Raw genomic sequence first — 12,196 nt, 5'->3', positions numbered from 1 at the left:
ACTAAGTTCACCGTCTTCTTAAGAAGTTGGTGATCATTCTCAAACGTCTATAGTAACCCCAACAATAAGTGATAATTCACTACAGGTTTCGTCATACGAAAATGAGTGAGAAAAGGATGGTATAATCCAGGCAATGAGTTTAGTATGGCATCCTTCCCCAATTGATCATGAAGGGGAAAGCCAAGAGAGCTTAGACGCTCGATCAACTCAATCATGTACAGTACATGATCAGTTACGGAGGTCCCATCTTTCATTCGGGCGCTGAAGATGGCACAACTAGTTTTGTGCTTCTCAACGTCGTCAGAAACGCCGAATGATTCATTCAACACTTGAATGATATCTTCCGGCTGCGTATTCTCAAAACCCCTACTAAACTCATCACTCATTGCTGCCAACATGATGCATCGAACAGTGATCCGGTCACTGAGCCACTTCTGATAAGTGTCTCTGGCCGATCTTGATGCATTAGCAGCGGGCTGCTCAGGTGCTGGATCCGTTATCACATAAAGGATCCTCTCATGCTCTAGCACTATTTTCAGTTTCCTATGCCAATTATTGAAATTTGGACCAGTGAACTTGTCATTGTCCAACAATGAGCGAAGTAACAAATTAGTGGTCATTTCTGCATAAAAAAAAAATTTGGCTATTAGTATATGAATTGACTAAACTCAATAGACTTGAACTTTAGTCTAAAGGTATTCCCACTATTTTATACAAATTGATAGCCTCTACCTCTAATTCGAAAAATTACTCCTAATTCTTTAGTGGGCACTAGAACCTAATAGATCACATATAGGCCCGAGTGTGGTTCGGCCAACCCATATGCACCTATTGGTAGGTTCTTAACCAATTGCTTCACCAAGCAACTTCTAGTGATGATTTTGCCCTAGGTTTTCCGGCAGGCGTGTGGCGCCTCCACCGAATACCCTAGTCAAGTCCAACCATTAAATGATAGGGTTAAGTCTAATCAACTAATAGACGACCAAGCCCGAGTGTGGCTCGGCTCACCTGATCGCCTATTGAAGGTACACTTAACTCATCATATATTGAATGACAATTTCAATGCTTGATAAGTACCAGGCGTGTGGCGCCTCCAATAATTATCAAAATATTGGACCCATTATCACCCAACTTAATGGGAGGCTATGACCTAGTTATCCCCATAACCATTTCATTTTAAGGACCTAATAATTTTAGAGGATTTCATAATTAGGATAGATGAGAAGATCCGGTTAGTCTAATTTCTCCCACTGACTTCACCAAATCAGATTAAACTCAAACCAGTTAAGGAGACACCTAAATCAGTCATACTGATTTTCCTTAAGGTATGGGCTAACTCGAATCATTAAGTGATCCAATCAAAATGTGATTGATCATGTCGGCCAGGTAAGTGAGATCGGTGGAAGGGATATGCCATTAACTCGACAAAGATGAATCAGTGCGAGTAGCTCCCAATTAAAAACCACCGGTCAAAACTGCCAAACTTACCTTAGACACCGACTGGTTAATCAATTTTGATTTGATTACTCAAATGACTTGAGCTACACCTCTGAGCCTAAATCAAGTTCCATCTTGGTCTAATCAAAGACATGGAATTGATCAATCTACAACTATTGTATTTAACCTAGAGTTTCCTTGACCTAATCTAGTTACTACTTAATTAGATTTGATCAATTAACTCTAATTAGACCATGTTTGATTCTAACCTTAGGTCTAACCCAATCCTAAGAACTTGATTCAAGCTAACCCATATGCCCAAAGAATTATGCAATGTCAATTAATTGAGTTACAATTTTATTTCATAACACTTAATTCTCAATTAAGTTTAGACTTATGAAAGTTTTGATCATTGCATATTTCCTTTTAATTACATATTAATTACAATCTTTCAGTTCTTAAAACACATTTTCAGATCTGAGTTTTTGTAATTAATCACATGTAATCAGATTTAATTCATGTTTAAGTCATTATGTTTTATGTTCATGCATCACATATACATAACAACATGAATTAATACAAACAACATACATCTTATGTATTTGTTTTTTTACTTTTATTTTCAGATCTGATTTGTTCATTAAAATCAGAGATCATATGAATCATAAACTTAATTTAGATTTAATCTAAACAATATTATGATTTCAGATTTATTCATGTTACTAATCCTAACACAAACATGCATCATATGCATCCAAAATTTCAGATCTACTTAATCATGCATAATCAGCAATTAAATCAATCATAAAAAGCACTTTAGATCTAATCTAAACATGTTAATGATTTCAGATTTAATTGCAAGAATTAAAACATAAAAGTTTAAACATAAACCTGGCTCTGATACCACTGAAAGTTATTCCTAAGTTCTTCGGTGTTTAGCATGCTGAATTATTTTTTTTTTTGAAAACCATGGCTGAACCTGATCGGGTTGCCTACGTACCCCTTTACAAGGGGAATCAAGCCACACGTAGTTCTTTTAAAGTTTCAAAAATATAGCAAAAAAATGAATCAAACAATTTAATTCATGCATGCTTACAAGATCAAATCTAGAAATCAGCACATTAAGAACACATAGGATTATGCCGGAATCGTTTAAACAATTATGCTAAAACTTTTATGCATGATTAACTATCAGATCTGAAATTTAAGAACTCTATTCCAATTAATCTCCGAATATCCATCGAATGGATTCTGGAGATATCTCCGTGAGGAGCCCCAAAAGAGGGTAAAACCTCGGGGAATCAGACCTAGACCTTGACACCATAATAAATAATTAATGCTAGATTAATACCTTTTATGATGGATGAAAGTTGTGAATCTGATTCTTGACTTCGCAGCCACACACACGAATGGCCTCTACGAGAAGTACACGCGAAGTCCTGAAGGATCTTCTTCCGCAACAGTGCTAGCAGCTGCAGAACACTTGAAAGCTGAAATCTGCCCGCCGGGATTCAATCAACTCTTGATCAATCGTCTTGAAGCAGATAGATATGAGGTTTGTAAGGAAAGTAGAGGACTCAGATCTGATCTTGAATCTTCTACATATTCACCCTAAAAACTCTATCTAAAATGGAGAAGAAGAGGAGGAGGAGGCGGGTGAGGAAGAAGGCTACAATGGATATGTTTTCGGTGCCCATGTTTGACCCCTTTTAATGACCTCCGAATTTTCATTCAAAATTCGAAATTTATTTTCAGAAAACCTTCTATAGTTGGCGCATGCAAAGGAATAGGAACAACCCAAATCAGATCTCAACCAAATCTGATTTAAATTCAAATTTTAAACACATATGCAAGAGGGGAGGAATTTGAAATCCATGCAGAGAATTTTTCTACATCTTGTCGCATATATTTCATTTGAAATTTGAATTTAAATGATTCAGAGGTTCACACGCCAGCTAGGGAAGTTATTTGATGTATGAAATCATTTAATATATTGCTTAATGTTTGAATTCAAATTCAAACAACAAACAATGTTGCCATATGTCAAGCAATGGGTCCATGCGCCATGCAATAATTTTGGTTTATTTAAAATTCATGAAATCCAATTCCATGTCACCACTAATTGCCACATCATCTGAGCCTAATCCTCTTGGGTTGCACCTAATCAAATTTGGTCAAACCCGGATTAAAACAAAGCAATTTGGTTGAACCCAATCTAATCAGGTCAGACCTCATTGAGCTCAAATTGAATCCAATTCAATTTTTCGCTCATCCAAACTCAATCAAATTGAATTAATTACTTTGTGTTGGACCTAATCCAATTAGATCAATCCCCAATTAAGAACAAATTAATTTAAAATTAATTTGATCAGCTTAAGTCCTTTTTGGTTCTGACCTAATCCAATCAGGTCAAAATCCTGATTGAGCCCAAACTTGAATCCAATTCAATTTGGCTCATCCTTAGCACAATTACTCAATCAAATTGAGTTTATTAGTAATTTAATTACTAATTAATCCTTCAATAATTACTTTAATTATTTTATAAGATAATTTGCCAATCAAATTGACCAAATTATCCCTGAATGATTCTTAATCATTCATCAGCTTTCTTGATCAATCAGAAATCTTCTATGCGTGTGATCTCATAGGTTCGAACCTAAGCCGGTAGTATAGAAATAATTTCCTACACTAATCGATGTGACCATCTAGCAATGGTACCCGACGTCCGGATAGGTCGAATATATGCGAAGCAAATATTCTGGAATCCTGAACTATGGTTACTATATAATTCAATCCCTTTGACTCCTAATGCCAGGATGACTTAGAGCTCACTGTCAACCCTATAATTAGTACATCTATTATGTGATTAACTTTAGATATCCCGTGACTCCTCACTGGGATTACCCTGGCCAAGGTTTTGCTAAATTAATCACAAGACATTATCTCCTGTTTTCAGGAGGGGTCAATTCCATCTTGACTCACAACTGACTACGCAAGTACTTGACTGCACCCAGTGACCTTCCGTCACTGAATTAGAAATTCAGGTAGTCCGGTACCAAAGTACAGTGAGTTGCTTGCTAGTCACACGTTGCGGTCTCAGGTCAGAGGGCCAAACTTATATCCATATCCACTCGAAACATCTCTCGACAGTAGAGCGTTCCGGAATTGGTCACGTTCAGTAAAATGTACTCCTACACTTCACCTGTGTGGCATACCAGTATCTCCACACTCCTTGGTTAAGAGGACAACCAACGTATATGTAACACAACGACCTAATCTCGATAATGCTGTCGTCCTAGTAACAACATATCATTTGGTCGCGAACAAGTTTAAGGACTCAAAGATAAATCCTCCTTTATCATAACATAAGTCCTAAGGACTTCATCATATAAGAGTTCATTTGAAGATGAAATGATGAATAATGCCAAATAACACTTTATTAATTTGTCAATTCATTTACAAAATTCAATCATTAATATGCTGACAATTGACATTTAGGATACAAATTCCAACATCTGTCTCCTACTTCAAGTCAAATAGGGCTTTATCCTTTTTTTTCATGTCCTACTCCACATCAAACAGGCCTCTATCTCCTTTTTTCGGTCTCCTACTCCAAGTCGAACAGGGCTCTATCCTTTTCTATCTACTACTCCAACTCTTACATCTGGATTGGTCAAATGGACTACGCCAAGTTCTTTATTAGCTGAGCTGGGTGTTATATTTTTCCTTCCTTAAAAGCAATTTGGTCCTTGAATTTTCTTTTACCCGAGTCGTCAAAGAGTTGAAGATGCTTCTCCCATATCAAGTCATAACACTTCTCAAATCAAAGTTAACATATTTGATGAGTTTCAAAATAATTCAATTCACCATGCTTTTGTTGTGCAACTCTAATTTAAACCATCAATATTCTCTGGATTTACTAAATATCTTTAAATGAAAAGACCTAAAAGTATCAAATAGATAGTGTACATTTTTTTTTCTTTATTTAGGAATTCTCGAATAAGATATCTGAATTCTTCAAATAATTTATTATGTAATCAACATGGATTTATATCCCAATATCCCTAGTGTCTACCTATTCACACTCATACTATGTCAAATTTCTTGTCTTAGAATTTATCCACTTATGCTCTAATGCCATTATAATTGTCACGCCCCTGACCCACGATCACAAGCTAGGGATCGCGACAACCACCACATACTCATAGAAAACTCTTCTTACAAGCATGCAAGGCATTTTAACATAATATTTTATACAAGCAGGAGAATAAATATAAATAATTAACATTCAAATTTTAATTTAAATAACCAAATTAAAAGTCTTACAAAATCAATAATATTTCAAAATTTTGTATCAACTCTAAAATAAAATCTAGTCTAAATAAAGATGTTAAAATCTTGTCTCTAATCATTCTCCCATGTTAAATGTCCGAGTCAAACTAATTCTTCAGAACTGTAAAAATAATAAGAAATTGTGTAATAGGCTAGACAACTCAGTAAGTAATGAATACCTTAACTCGATCATTTATGTAATAACATATGACACAATAGTAAAACACAACTTACCATGAATCAGTGTAAAGACATAACCAATTCTATTTTAAAACAAAAATCTATTAAGATCCATACTTTCAAATATTCATATACGTAATCATAAATCCAATTTAAAGCAAATCATATTCAACTCAATAGCTTTTAACTATAGCCGCACTTATACCTACAGCGAGGCCAGAAATAGAACCACACTTATACCATGCGGAGTGGGCTAGAATATTATACTTATACTCTATAGATTGGTCGAGAATACCATATTTATATCTTGTGGCAGAGCCAGAAGCAGAATCAATGAGCTCAATAATAATCGAAGTGCCAATGTATAACCCCTAATTGGCAAGGTCTAGAACATTGTCACGATGAGAGCTCAAATCTAATACCTACCAAAAATTCTTTTACAAAATACCTATTGTTGTGGTTCAAATTTGGCCCGAGGGTGACCACGCCGATGAAGTCGAGAGGGGCCGCCGGTAGTCAGAAGGAGAAGACGGGAGCCACCTCCTATGCGACGGCTGTGAACCTGCACAAAGCCTCACTGGTGTTTCCGGTGAGGGCCCTCCGACGATCAAGTTAGAGTAGGGTAAATTTTGTCCACCCAAAAGTCCTTTAGAAGTTATCTGACCGAGCTATTTATAGTCCCGGTGGAGAGGCCCAAGTAGAAAAGGCACTGTCAGCCCTCATAATAAGGGGGCATGGCTTTGAGCCGGATGGCGCACAGCTTACGCTGGTTGGTGGCATGTAGTACTGCCCGTTCTTGAAAACGGTAGGGTGTTGACAGTCGCAGCAAGGTATGGCCGAAGTAGTCAAGGTGCCGTCTAACTATTGAAGACTGGTTATGGAGATATGGCACGGTAGTGTTGTAATGTACGACCACGTAGGTGGGCGTAGGCACGCACATGGGTGTAGTCGTTGGCGAGGCCGAGCTCGTTGGAAGGTCGCATCATGCGTTTGACGAGGTCGGCTTGACGGGTGCTGAGAGTAGCTTGGCTTTCCGCATTCCGAGGTATGCTCGGTGGAGCATCCCGAGCTCGAAGGTCGGGGGGTACTGCTGAGGTAGGCGCCCCGAGCTTGGTCGGGACGGGTCGGTGAATACTGGAGGCGCCCTGAGCTTGTTTGAGGGAGTCGGCGATTATCTGAAGTTGGTGGAGCTTTTGGCGGAGTCCCAAAGTCGGACTGACTCGGGGCCGAAGTGAGAATTCAGCCGATTGGCGTTGACGTTTATTGGGCCGAAACTGGGCGGCCTTTTAGTTGTGGGTTGCACTATCCATTTTGTCCCCCATCATTTGCCCCCCACTTTCGAGGTCGAGCTGCCCTGCAGCTTGGGCGATGGAAGTAGGCAGACTCCTGATCATACAGTGCTTCAATCACGTAGGCAAAAAAGGATTGCATATCGAGCTGGGTATATCTCGGCGCATTTCATAGCTGGAAGCTCGACGTCAGGCTTGGAAGGTTTGAGCTGCCAGATTTTTCTGAGTAAGGTCTGCCGTAGGAATTTTTCAGTGTTTCACATGGGCATTCCTTTTGGGGGGGTTGCTGGAGTAGGTCGAGGAAGGTTTCGACTATTAATTCCCCATCTCCCGAAGCATTCCGTCCGGCAGAGTGCAAGAAGCCAGCCATTAATGTTACCTTCTTCGAAACATCTCATCTGGCAGAATGCAAGAGGCCAGCCATTAACGTTTCGAGCTCCGGAGTGCCCTCCATAATGATCAGCATTTAGTGGAATGATTCGGGAGGATTTGTTGAGGCCGTCTCATGGCCCGCCATGTGACAAATCCCAGATCGTCGGATCATTTAGGCTACTTGATTGGGGCGATGCAATGGCCTATATAAAGCCTGAAAAGGGGTCCTAGGATCATTGCTTGACCCTCTCTCGTTCCTTGTTCTCTTCCTTCAGTCGCCATTACCGTGGTGTCGGAGCTTTCTTCCGGGCATTCTGGGAGCTTTCAGTCAGCTGCTTTATCCTCCCGGTGGGCATTCTCCTTCTCTGTCTGTCCAGCCTTTCTGGCGAGCTTTCGGGTAGGCATTTTATCTCTCCTTTCGGTCGCTCGGAGAGTCTTTCGTCTTCCCCCCTTTCTATAATCTTAAGACCAAAGCAATGGACTCGTCGACAAGGGCATCGATATTTGATGTAGGTCCATTGTGAGCTCAGGCCTCTTCTGAGGTGGGAGAGGTTGAACTCGAGGTGGGCCCGAGTGTTGGGAATTGTGTTCCAAAGCTAATTTTTTAATTGTAAGAAATTGGTATATATATATATGTTTATTAAAATAAATAAAAATTTATTCTGGCATTTTTCTATTCATCACAAGTGTTACATCTTCAAATTGAACTCTTATGTATTATGATGAAGTTCTTAGGACTAATTTAGAGGATAAAGGAGGTTTTATCATTTAGTCCTTAAACCAGTTCGCAACCAAATGATGAGCTGTCAATTGGACGATAGCTATGTCAAGTATAGGTCATTGTATGCCATTTAGTTGGTTGTCCTCTTAAACCAAGGAGTGTAGAGACACTGTATGGCATACATGTGAGATGTAGGAGTACATCGTCACTGAACAGTGACTCACCTACGTAGCACTCCACTGTCGGGAGTTAGCTAGCAAAGCGTATGGGTATAAGTACCCCTTAGACCTGAGACTGTCACGGTGACTTGCAAGCAACTCACTGTACTTAGGCACTAGATGACCTGAATTTCTAATTCAGGGATCGGAAGGATGCTGGGTGCAGTCAAGTACTCGCGAAGTCTATGTATGAGTCAAGATGGGATTGACTGCTCCAGATTATAGAAGTTGATGTCTCGCTGTATTTCAATTCAGTAAAACTTTGGCCAGGGTAAATCAAGTGATAGGTCACTTGATTTGATTATTTAAAATACACTATGGATGACCGGATCCAGAGTTCGACAATCCACTCTGAGGTCATCTTGAGCATCGATGGTCATAGGGATGAATTATGCAATAACCATACGTCTAGGTTCTTGAATGTTGCTTTGCATATTTGACCTATCCGGACGTCGGGTATCATTGCTAGATGGTTACTTTGATTAGTGCATAGAGTAGTCCATGTACTACCGGCTTAGTGTTCGAACCTATCGGAGTCACGCATATTAGTCAAGCTAAGTAGGAAGGTCTTGACCCAATTTAATTAAGAATTAAATTATGGGTCATTTGGAATTTGGTTCTGTCTATGTTCAGCTAGCACTGAACATGAGGTACATGCTAAATTTCATGGATGAACAACTAATTAAGTCTGTATTCAGGGTCAATCAAGTTTCATTTAATGTAATTGAACTTCATCAGGACTCAATTGTTGAGATTGAGTTTGATTGGGTCTCAATTAGAGTAATTGGGCTCGATCATGATTTAATTGGGATTTAATTTCGTATTTGTTTTGATCTAAGTTGGACTTGGATCGAGCCGAGACTGGACCCAATTGAACCTTCTATGAGTCGGACTTATGTGGAATTTTTTTTTGGTCAAAAATCATTCAATTGGGCCATCAATTTGGTTTAGAACCAAGTAGGCTAACCCAATTGATTAAACTACTGACCCAATCCCAATTTAAATAACCCATGGACCCGTGGACCGTTAAGCTCCCATAAAGCTATGGACCCTTAAGAAGTGTCTGTGAGCCGCGATGAGAGAAAGCCAGGGAGAAAACAAAGGACTTTCCACCGATGCTTCAAAGCCACGCCATGTCTCCATCCAAACTCCATTTGGATTGCTGTTTGGACTGGAATGTCCGGTTTTGAACCGGCTACATTCCAATTCAATTTGATTTTTGAAATACGGCAGTTATCGGCATTAATCGCTGTTTTTTCCCCATGGTTGTTTTTGAAACAAACGTTATGAAATTCATTCATATTAGATAACGAATGAATACAATAACGCTCGGCCATTTACGCCTCTTAACTCCTTTCAGCATTGGCCTATTTGTAGGCCACCGTTTCCTCAAAGAAGGACAAGAAGAGAGAATTTTTTTCTTGGGAAGAAAACGTCAAACAGAGAGAGGTAGTCTTGATTCAGTGAAGAAGAAGAAGAGAGAGGAAGAAGTTCTCTCTCTTTGGTGGTACGGAGTCCGGCTCAGATCTGGCGTTCTCTCCTGCCTTCCCTCTTCCTTTGTGATCGGGATCAAACTCAGGCGTCACTGCTCTCGGGCGTGCCGTGAAGAAACGCAAGACAAAAAAAACAGTGATTTGCTGTTAGGGAAAAGGAAAACAAAGAGAAGAAAAGAAAAAAGGGAATTTCTTTTCTTCTAGGGTCCCTTTTGCAAAAGATGTTTTGCACGAATATCAAAGTCATCCTACCTTCCTACGAAGCTCGATGCGTGCGAAGTAGAGGGCCTGCAGATCCAGGCCTCGCAGAGCTACCTTCAGGGATCCAGATCTAGATCCAAATCCCGCATACCTCATCTAACTTCCGTTGCAGGATCGAGTTATGTTTTACATTTTAGTATGTTTAATATTTATAATTGTTATAAATAATAAACTTTAGTTTATCTAACCTAAATCTTGGTTAATTTAGCTCACATTCTAGTCTATTTGACCTTAACCCTAGTTTATCCAGCCCGAGCTTAGTCCATCTAACCTAAATCTTAATCAATTCAGTCTAAACTCTACCCTATCCAATCGGACATGATCCACACAAAATCGACCATATCTTTTTCAAATGTATCCAATTCAACCCTAGAACATACACAATATTGATCGATCAATATGATCATATCTAATCATGAGCAATCATGCCTAAACATACTCAATCATACTTGATCAAATCCCATCCCACCTGATCCGACCTTTTCTTAAGTCTATATCATGCATTCTACCTTAATTCACCCCTTTTTGAGGGCCAAACATAACACAAGCCTAATTTGCCCCTAATCTTATACTTGTACCAAAATTGAGCTTAATATGAATCCAATATAGGATTGCGTTAAGCTTACATCTTATTAGATTCCTTAATATCCTCATCCCAATATCCATACCTTCTTATCATGTGTGTACTAGAATAAGAAAATATTCGTACTTATAGGGTATGATAAAACAACTCTTAACCTACTATCCCTTTCTTCTTTTAGGACCACTGTCCAAGTGTTATCCCAAAAGATTTCCGCCTCAATGTTCTCCTAAATAACTTGATTCTTTCTTTACTCTTCTTTTTTCAAGTGTCCACCTTCACAAAATCCTCTCGCGCTCCCTTCCTTCCACCTAATTGTAGCTCCCCTAAATATTAAGTTAAGATTCTTTTTCTTTATAACCGACCTTATCAATAGGATGTCAAATTATTAACATACATTAGTTTAATTTTGATGCCTCATATTTGACTCTCATATCTTCCCTAAAGGCCTAAATAACTCTAAATGTTCTCTCTAAATCAAATGATATTCACACCAATGCCATCATTAATCTAAATTACTGGATTCTTTTTTTTCTTCTCCTACAATATCCTAACCATTTATTCACCCTTCATACCACCTATTTCTATAAGGAGAGGAAGATCCAATCAAATTGCTCTTTCCAGCTCTCCTCCTGACTCTTAGGTTAAACTTTTTTTCTAATTTTAACCTTTCTTCATCTCCTCTAATCTTGGCCTTCCAAAAAAAAATATAACCAAATAAACACGCACCCCTTAAATATCCACCATTCACCTCCTTAATCCTCTTCATTTTCTCTCCAGCCAATAGAATCTTGCCATCTCAAATCCATCATAACCAGTAAGTTCTTTTAAGATTTAATCATGACCAACATAACAAACCCCCTCCTTTCTATGCAATCCCACCTCTCTAAAAAAATTCATTCCAAACAAATATACCCTCCTTAAATCTCTACCATCCACCTCCTCAATTCTCCCTACTTGCCTCCAACTAATGAAACCATACCATCTCAAATCTATCATGACCCTTAGATCCCTTAAGATTTAATCATGACCATCAAATCAAACCCCTTACTCTTTTTGCACTCCTAGTTCTCTAAAGAAACATAATCTAAACAAACACACCCTCCTTGAATCTCTACTACACACCTCATTAATCCTCTCTTCTTCCTCTCTAACAAGTTAAACTATGTGTAGATGCCCCTAGTCGTAGAAGAAATAATTTTCTCACATGATGATGGTAAATCTTAATCCAATATAAATTGTGCTCTATTTAGCTGAAACCTAGATCATCTAACCTAAATCCTAGTCCACCTAATCTAAATCCTAATCCACCC

Source organism: Phoenix dactylifera, unplaced genomic scaffold (assembly GCF_009389715.1).
Source record: "Phoenix dactylifera cultivar Barhee BC4 unplaced genomic scaffold, palm_55x_up_171113_PBpolish2nd_filt_p 000182F, whole genome shotgun sequence".
NCBI classification, from domain to species: Eukaryota; Viridiplantae; Streptophyta; class Magnoliopsida; order Arecales; family Arecaceae; genus Phoenix; species Phoenix dactylifera.
Note: the sequence above shows the minus strand (reverse complement) of the source record.